The sequence below is a fragment of the Crinia signifera genome, chromosome 12 (genome assembly GCF_055691185.1).
Source record: "Crinia signifera chromosome 12, ASM5569118v1, whole genome shotgun sequence".
Lineage (NCBI taxonomy): Eukaryota > Metazoa > Chordata > Amphibia > Anura > Myobatrachidae > Crinia > Crinia signifera.
In genome coordinates this window covers 50560013-50567381 of record NC_139228.1, presented here as the reverse complement: position 1 = coordinate 50567381, position 7369 = coordinate 50560013, and the positions used below count along the sequence as shown (strand labels likewise).

At 48.8% G+C, this 7369-nt stretch overlaps 1 long non-coding RNA gene across 1 annotated transcript; it reads right to left on the bottom strand.

Moving 5' to 3' along the window:
- Positions 1-665: 665 nt before the first annotated feature.
- LOC146049466 (uncharacterized) lies at positions 666-6310 on the bottom strand. Its single transcript, XR_014466136.1, has 3 exons — positions 6155-6310; positions 2101-2397; positions 666-896 (listed from the first exon to the last, which is right to left on the bottom strand). It is a non-coding gene; the product is annotated as an uncharacterized LOC146049466 (long non-coding RNA).
- Positions 6311-7369: the final 1059 nt, after the last annotated feature.

Sequence of the window (7369 nt, the reverse complement as noted above, 5' to 3'; positions counted from 1 at the left end):
GGTGCGTACTTTCCCAAATTCTTACGTAGCGTCCCGCATGCCACGCTGTGCGGACATCGTCCGTAGAAACGCCCCCCCCCCCGAGCCTCCGCATTCGGACGGACTCACTCTTTAAGAAGAGGGCGTGTGTACGGACGCCATAAAAACCTTGCGTGTGCGGTGGACACGCACAGATTCTGCACGGTCTTACAGCGTAAGCACGGTCTTACCGCGTTAGAACGGACGGGAACCTGGCCGTACGCACCGATGCGGTGTATTTACGCACAAATCACCACTCTTATCAGAACACCCAAATCTGTAACATGACCCACTTATGCAATTAGGCAACCTCATTCAAAAGGGATTGTTTTTAATGGTCATCTATTATTTATCTAATTGATAATTAAACACTTTACTACCACTTTACATTAACCCTTTCATCATGCTAAGTTCACAACATTCTTTGTATGCATATTACATCATCAATTATTCTTCACCTGCAAACACACACATACAAATCAACACACTATGTACATCTTTACATTACCCTTTACTTGCAGCCACTTTTATGCACTAAACCCATCTATATATACTGTATATCCCTTTTTGCACCTTACATAAATAAACACCACTATTTATACTTATATTTATACTTATACTGTAAAATTATACAATAACACACAGACCACTTCTAACTTTAACTGGAAACATTTATTAACATCTTACAATTTTTTTAAAAAAAGGTCTTCAGACCAGGAGGTCGCAAACATTCTTCACCTCTTCTGCCATGAGCAGAAGGTGCTGGTGCAGTCTGAGGAGGGCCTCTCTCAACCCCTCGCCTTCTTGCCTCTGGTCATCAGGGGGATCAACATTAATTATGCTAACCAGGTAGACCTTGTACAGTCAATCCTAAGTACCTACAGCATGATAAATCATACATACAAACAATTACATAGGCAATACTGTTTGTAATGGAAAAAATTAAAATGGGCCCACACACACACACACTGGCTTACACTACTGAATATGTGACTGATAAAAATCTCCTGCCTTAACAATCACCAATCTACTAGAAAGATACATCCAATACAACATGCCACATTTTGCCATACATATATACCTGCATGTCACTGCTTAATAGCTAAACTGCATGATAGATACAGATGGGTCTTGTCCCATCTTTGCAGGGGATGGCGCTGGCGTCGCCAGCCGTCATCCCCCGCCAGCGCCATGGCGATGGTGAGAAGGGGACGCGCGCGCACGAGCGGCGCGCGCGTCCCCTTCCGACGGCGCTTCGATACGTTCCCCCGGGTCCCCGCCGGCTTGCCGGCGGTAACCCGGGGTCCCCGCCGCCTGCCCGCACCCCCCCCTAACCCTGTCCGTCTCCCTGAGGCGGAGACGGACAGGGTTTCCGTCGCGCTAGCGACGGAGACTGAGACGCGCGTGCGCGTGAGACGCACGCGCGTCTCAGTCTCCTCGCTGGCGAGGCTGCTGGCGGGTCGCCAGCGCGTACGTTCTGGCGACCCGCCAGCAAGGATGGGACAAGACCCATCTGTAGATACATAGATGGATACATAGATGGATGGATAGATACATGGATGGATGGATACATAGATGGATGGATAGATACATGGATGGATGGATGGATGGATACCACATTTAAAGGCTAGCCTAGTCCCTCTACCCCTTACTTCCGGAATCATTGTCACATTGCCAGATAGGTGAAACTGCTGCACTAATCCGCTTCCTTACACCAAACAATTTCTAAAGTCAATGCATCCTACAAAATAGCTTTGCAAAATACATGGCAACAACACGGGCCAACTGGCTAGAGGGGGGCCCAGGGGAACTGCCCACTTGGGACTCCATTATAAATCACGCCTGACCATACTCCATTGATGTTTTATTTCTGCTAGTATAGAAAGGCCCTCCATAAATAAACACGCATCACCTACGTGAGCCTCCAGATTCCACGTTTTTTGCTTGGGCCTATAACCCCTAAGTGTGTCTGTTGTAACCCACTTTTGTTTACAATAATAGAGTAAAACACACAAGATTCACCAGTGGTACCTAACAAATAGTACTACCACCAATTATTAATGATGCCTTATGTTTACCTACCAATTACTTCTTCCTCCACCACCTCACATGCCTCCTCCTCGTACAATCCCTCCGAGGCCACCTCCTCCTCTGCCACTTCTTGCGCGGCCTCCTCCTCCGCCACTACTTCAGTGGCCTCCTCCTCCGCCACTACTTCAGTGGCCTCCTCCTCCGCCAATACTTCAGTGGCCTCCTCCTCCGCCACTACTTCAGTGGCCTCCTCCTCCGCCACTACTTCTGTGGCCTCCTCCTCCGCCACTTCTTCAGGGGCCTCCTCCTCCTGGCCCTGCTCACGGGCCCGTCTTGCACGGTCACGTGCTGTAAGGAAAATCAAAATGTAGAGTGTTAAATAAGTCACATGATTTGTTCATTCATCATGCATCCCAAAAAATGACATATTACATCCACATTACAGCATGTCAAACATGAAGTACCACACAAATAGTGTATGCCATGTTTAACTCATGATCAACCAGGTTACCTTATTGTCAAAAAAAAGGTCATGGAAGCATTAATGTACAATTGGCCATTTAATGTGTAAACACTTACATCGTGCAATGCTGGCCCTTATTTGCTGGAGCTTTTCTGGCTCCCGGCGCCTCAGATCAGACCATCGCCGCTCCAGCTGGGCGATGGTCCTGCGCACCTGGGTGCGCGCGAATATGCACTGCGGGCAGCGGCATACGCCTGGCACTTCTGGCGGTTTTGTAATGAAGGGCCCCGCACGCCCCAGCCTGGTATCCATAACGGAGACCAGTGCCCTCAGCTCCGCGCCAGAGCTCGTGCTCTCCCATAGGCCGCCATCTTAGCAATGGCACAATTCAAGCAATCATGTCCTGTAATTGGTTGTTCAGTGTGATATTTGGTATTAACTTTATTGTTCATTTTGTCATTAACAGCGTGTATGCGCCACAACAGACGGCTAACCCATTGCATCGCAAAACAACACTTGCTGTACCTTTGCATAGTTGAGCAGACCATGCCATTACATAGTATCTCCTAAACAGACAGGGTGAAAGAAGTTTGCAACCCATTATATATAATCTATTACATTCACCAAACATGGGTGAAAACAACAGGTGAAATAGTCTGCATCACTGGCCAGTTACACCTAACTCTACAAGGTACTAAACAGCTTTATTATAGTGAAAGCTATACAGCAGAAACATAGCAAATAGTGCAAGGACCTTTTCCCAATATTAGGCCATGGTGCCATGTGTACACTTACCTTCTACTGGCCCACACTAGAGATGTGGAATGCAATGTAGCTAGCATCAAGCCAGTATTTGGACACCTTTCCCATGTGATTTGGATGCAAGCACTGATTACTATTGCCTGAGTGGTGGACTGGATTTACATATGGAATGGTTAGTGTCATTTGTACTACATACCAAACAAGTGCACAGTACAAATGTACATTCACATATACATTTCATGTCTGACCACAGTTGAAGTTGGTCATTGGAGTACAAATCTGCAATTAGCTACTAAATCAGACTTACTAAGTTTGCCAGGTTTTTGATTTTTATTTTCCGCAGGTAGGGGCGTGGCCTATGCGCCGCACGGTCTACGCTGCCGTACGGAATGCTGCCGTACGGAACGCAGGGTGTCGCTGTACCCAATTACAGAAATAGGATATAAAGGTGTGCTAGAAAACTGCAATGTTGTTGCAAACATGGCTGGCTCACAATCTGAGGAAGAGCAGGTGTGCCAGGACCTGTTTGCCCGCATGGACTCCAACACCAGCTATGTCCCCCTCAACCCAGACCAGCCATTGGGAGAAGAGCAGCCAGCTGGGCCATCTACATCAGGCCAATCGGCAGCTGGCCCATCTTCAGCCTCAGCAGAATCATTGGGAACACAGCAGGTGGCTTCCCAACAGAGTAGCCTGGCCAGCACTTCAAGTACAGCGACAGGTGGCCGTGGCCGTGGGCGTGGCCGAAAGAGGCCAACAGAGGAACCAAGCAGCAGAAACATGGCATTCGAAGCGCAGGAGCTTGCCATCCTGGTACCCCGCGCACGGGATTGGATCGAGTGTCCACAGGACAGGTTGACACACACAAGGAGATGGAAGATTTGGGAGGACATAACGGCGGAGATTAATGCGGTGGCTCCACAAGTCCGTGAGACGGAGCACGTTAAGAAGAGGCAAATTCATGTGTGTTACATTTGAGCAGTACAAGACCAGTAAATGTTTACATTAGATGTTAGATGGAGTTGGTCAATGGCCAGGTCCACGTTGCTTGAAGCCACAGACATGTTTGCCATGTCATTTAATCGATAGTTATTGTAGGGGTGAGTGTGAATGTATCTTATAAGGGTTGGTTTTATATTTTAATAGAATGTAAGTTGTGTGTAATGAAGCACATGTTGTAATCTGTTGCAGATTGCAATGGGTGCTACAGCAAACATGAGGAGTGACATGTATTAATATGTAAACTTTGATTGCAGGTGGCACGACTTCAAAACCAACCTCAAGAAGAAATTGACCCAGCGGTGGGAACACAGCCACACCTCTGGGGCTGGCCCCATGCCAGGCCGGCTGAAGCTCACCCCCCTGGAGGAGATGGCAGAATGCTGCATTGCAGTAGAGGAGGTCCGGGGGTGAGCACCATCGATAGCGAGGCCCCAGCGGAAGTCTTTGCTGCTTTTCTTGAAGGTAATTATTTGCCATGCCATAAGTAGTTGGTCCAAATTTTGCATGAATGTGTTGTAATTGTAATTTTCTCTTTCACCAGCATCCCCACCGCTTGGTCCAGAATCTCTTGAGGTTGAGGAGTCTGTGCCACCTGCCACCAGTGCCAGGCACGTGCAGCAGCAGCAGCCACCGCCGAGGCCGAATACGACAGGTGGGTGCAGGTGCTTGGCCATATTCAGCAGCAGGAGACTTGGCATCAGAGCGGATGCGTAGGACCGAGGAGGTCATGCAGGGTTTTGGTCAGCACCCAGCACACAATAGCTGGAAGCTGCAGGCTATGGCTGATGCCCATCAGGCCATGGCTGCAAGCCTGCAGGTGCTGGCAGATCAAGCCCTGCGGCAAATGACCTCCTCCTCCACCATAATGAGCTTATGGTGGAGCTAGTTTCCAGCAATAGGGTCCTAATGTCATCCGTTTCTGGTGCATTTCCACCAGCAGCACTCCCTGCTGGCAGAGGGGGAACACCACCCCCCCCCCCCCCCTCACCAGCATCTGCTCCACCTGGGCCACCATCCGAACGTGGCCGTGGCCGAAGAGCTGCTGCACGTGGCAAGGAGCCTACCAGGGCCAAACGTGCCCGCAAATGAACTTGTGTCCGCATTAATCTCCACCCTTATGTGTTTCCAAATCTTTCATTGAGCTGTGTGTGTCAGCTTCCTGTGTCCAATCCCGTGCAGAGGGTACCCACATTTGCCCTCGTTTCGAATGTCATGTTTGGTTCCCCTGTTGGCCTCTTTCGGCTAGCATTACTGTCTGCTGTACTTGAAGTGTTGGTGCTATACTTTTGTTGTGAAGCCACCTGATGTTTTCCTAATGATTCTGCTGTGGCTATGTATGTCACAAATTCATGTATTTATTATATATTATTTTTTTATATTCCTGCCATGGTACCTTTTAATTTGTTACGGTTTCCATTTTATTTAATAAGTTCTTGTAATAAATGTTTTTTTTTGCCCCCAAATGTGTGGTTTAATTGATACATGTAGAAGTGACGGGGGAAATTTACCAATAAGAAAAACCTAGTTTTTCGTATTGGTATTTCCCCTACGGCTGCATACGACTGTCTTAGTCGTATGCAAAGTCGTGTTCCGGAGGGGAAATTACAAAGCAGTCAGATACGACTGCTTTGTAACCCTCCGAAACCAGCCCGGACAGCAGGGAGCCGCACAGTGTTTGTTTACATCGTGCGGCTCCGCCTCCCGAATGCCGCTATTGGTCGCCTTGCGGCCTAGCGGCCAATCAGGAGCCGCTAGGCCGCAAGGCGGCCAATAGCGGCATTCGGGAGGCGGAGCCGCACGCTGTAAACAAACACCGTGCGGCTCCCTGCTGTCCGGCTGGTTTCGCGTGTCGGTTTGTTTTTTTGCCAAGACACTTACCGGGACTACGTCGCGCTGGGACAGGTGAGTATGGTTTCCTTCCACAGCTTCCTCCATGGATTTCGTCGGACCCGGACACCGGACGCCATCGCCGACAGCGACGTCGACATGAAGAAGGACGTCAACATGAAGAAGAACGCCGACACAGACCGGACATCAGGACCAGGGCTTACCTACGGAAAGAAGATAGGTAAGTATTAGTATGTGTGGGCTTTGTATGTATTAAAGTTTTATTTAAAATGTGTGTCAGTGTGTTTTGTGTACTATTTTTTTAACTGTGGAAATACAAGTGCCAGCGGGCCCTTTAATGCCCAGCAGGCTGGGACTTGTGGTTCTCCAAGTCCCAGCTTGCTGGGGAGGCTTGCTGGCACTTGTAGTGCCACAGTAAAAAACAATAGTTTCATCTATTTTTTACACTTGAATCAGCCCGATGCCCACTGCCCAGGGGCATCGGGGACAGTACCAGGCTTCAGCCTGGTCAGGTAAGTCCTGGAGGGGGGGGACCCCTTCATTGGGGGGGTCCCCACTCCCCCAGGGCCCCTGGCCAGGCTGACCGGTCAGGGGGTTAATGTTTTGGCCGCGGGACCTTATACCATAAGTGTCCCCCGGCTGTGACATTACCCTGCTGGCTGGTTGTGCCTGGGGCTGGTTCTTAAAATACGGGGGACCCCTAGTCATTTTGTCCCCCGTATTTTGGGAACCAGCCCCAGACCTGGAGCCTGGAGCTGGTTGTTAAAAATCGGGGAACCCCTATTTGTCGGGTTCCCTGACTTTTAATTACCGGCCCCGGCTCCTTCAGCCTGGTGCTGGTTTCGGCTGTGGGGGGGGACCCCACGCCGTTTTTTTTTAAAATTTATTTAATTTTTCTATTTTTTTACACCGAAGCCTGCACGGATCTGACGGATCTGCAGGCTTAAAGCAAATACGACAGGAAAATGGTGTTCTATTTTTCTGTCGTATTTGCGTGGGTGTTTCACACCACTTAGCAGCCGTATTATCAGTACGGCTGCTTAGTACATCAGGAACCACCATTCTTTTGAATGGTGATTTCTGTTGTATCCTATCGATGGTGTAGACATTCGTATTTGTAAATACAAATACGAATGTTCCATCTTTAGGACTACGAATTGTTGTATTTTTGGGATTGTAAATCCCGAAAATACAAATTCGTAAAAAAAAGGTGTATTTCTCCCTACGAATACACCTTTTTTCTAC